A 2,290-nucleotide genomic window follows, 5' to 3' on the forward strand; every position below is an offset into this window, starting at 1 on the left:
GCAGACGGAATAAACATTTTCATTTCTACAACTATAGTAAACACTGTCTTGGTAAATACTGCAAAGATCATTTACCAATCTTTAAAGACTGCTGAGAAAATTGGCTGTCAACGCAGCATGATCATATGTTGTAACGCCACCATATCTGCAAAACTTTATGGCTTAACTACAGAAAAAATATACCAGCAAAATTAAATATTTCTATTTCTGCATACAGCACACACTGTATACAGTAAATGGTGCATAAATCATTTAAGTTTTGAAGGTCAGCAAAAAAAGAAAAAAAAAGTTTTAAAGAGTGCTACAGGGTTTCACATTCGACTGCATGAGTTGCATTATTGTTTACATAATAATCAACATACAGCAATGGTGCCAGGCTGTACGCGTCACAAACTGGTTGGCTATCATGCTGTCCAATCTTCCCTCTATATCCATGGTAGTGTAAGAACGACATTTCGCCAAATGTCCGTCCTTCCTCTGTACACTCTTAATTCCATATACTAAAACGTAGAGCATTTCGCGGCCTATCCGCCGATATATATATATCATGTAAAAATGTACTCTCTGTACGAAGATATATGTATATTTTCAGCTGCGAAGAAACACAATAGCAGCGAGGGCTCGTCCCCTTTTGTATGTGGCACCGATAAAAAAAAAAAAAAAAAAAAAAAAAAAAAAAAAAAAAAAATTGCTGGATTTTGAGGCGGAGCTATATACACAGCTGCTGCGGTAGTTCGCTTAATAATAAGAAAGAACAATACGGAGTAAAAGGGCATGGTCTAAATATTGCCTTCTAAAGAGAGATGTCTATTCTTATTCAAAAACTAATGAATAAGTTTAAATTAGAACTGGAGGTTGGGTCGGTTATTCATGAAATGGATCGTGAAGCCTACTTTTATTATGTAACGCCTTTCATAAAAAGGCAGGATATGGAAATATTTAAAAAAAAATATTCATTGTATATGATTTGGAGTCTCAAGTCTACAAATAGCGGTCGAACAATGAAATGAAATGGGCCTATACATAGTTTAATCATATTCTGGTGCGAGCGGCTGAGATGGTTCCATTCCCAAAAATTCCACCGGCGAACTGTCACAAAATAGTTGCATACCCGTCCACACACGCAATCTCCTGTCAGTCGGTCGGTAGAACTTTGGGCAATTCCAGCAGTTCATCCGTTCCGGTGAGCGCACTCCGCGCTTATTAAAACTGTCGACTGTCGTCTATTAACACTAAAGTTTAAACGTCAGATTCCATGAACTGACGGGTAAGCAAACCTGATCGTGAATACTCGGCCTTCCATTGACAAGTACTAGGCTGATCTTATTCATCGGTTTCATATTACAAAAATAAGATAAGCCTAATAAACCTGTCCTAGGTGAATTGGCAAGAAATAGACCTGATACATAGTGTTGCGAAAAATCAGCATAAGGGGATGTGTAAAATGAGCTTGTTATATTCACGAACCAGAGACGAATATATAGGTTGCAGCCCATTTCCGCTGAGCGTCATAGTGAACTGTACACGTGTTTTTACTTTGTCGACAGTTCTTCTGTAGCCTAGTGTGGAAGTATCAACATATCTTCTGTAGAAGTGAGTTGGTTTTTACTTATGAGTCAACAAACGGGTGAACCACAGATCCAAAGGTAAGAAATTTTCAAGCACTAGCATACATTCGCAATTTCCCTCAGTTTTTTACATCGTAAGTCGAGGATGACACAAAGTCCTATAACCCTTAGGTTTAGGCCATCCAGAAAGCCTAACTATCGTTTCAGGCTACACCTAAAATAAGCCTAAACTTCGATTGCTACAATAAGATATAGCCTAGGCTATGCCTGCGTAGAAAGTGACATGTAATACTGCCTCACGTTTTCATTAATGCAGCCCTTTGCAAACTTAATAACATGATCTGGGTTACTGGAAACTGCGAGTACCGGCATTCTCGAATGACGATGTTGCAATATAAGTTTACTCACTATTTTTGGGTCTTCTAGAAGACGGGAAAAAATCAGTGTCAGGGGCACTCACCAATGTGTCCTATTCCAATTAGCCTTATAACACACATTCCATCATGCACGCCACGGAAACTAGTTCCTGAGAATAATAATCCCAATAACTTCTCGAATTTCTCACTCTTCTTGGATAACTTAACTCTAAAATCATCTAATGTAGAAGAGAAATAAGGGAGTTCGAATTCAGTCATAGTAGTAAAAGTAGGAGTAGGTTTATCGGGAAGTCTTTTTTCGGGTTTGGTCGTTGCCAACCCTATCCCTCCGCCCTCCCCCTTCCC

At 38.7% G+C, this 2,290-nt stretch overlaps 1 protein-coding gene across 2 annotated transcripts in view; it reads right to left on the bottom strand.

The window, feature by feature from the left end:
• The window catches only part of LOC135223301 (uncharacterized), a 173,815-nt gene extending 171,777 nt beyond the window's left edge, over positions 1-2,038 (bottom strand). Inside the window, exon 1 of one of the 2 annotated variants that reach the window (XR_010316466.1) lies at positions 1,977-2,037. The gene's annotated coding sequence lies outside the window, so the exon portion shown is untranslated. Of the gene's footprint in view, positions 1-1,976 lie in introns of both variants that reach the window. The other variant, XM_064261771.1, reaches the window with a different exon arrangement.
• Positions 2,039-2,290: the final 252 nt, after the last annotated feature.

This window comes from Macrobrachium nipponense, chromosome 8 (genome assembly GCF_015104395.2).
Source record: "Macrobrachium nipponense isolate FS-2020 chromosome 8, ASM1510439v2, whole genome shotgun sequence".
NCBI lineage: Eukaryota > Metazoa > Arthropoda > Malacostraca > Decapoda > Palaemonidae > Macrobrachium > Macrobrachium nipponense.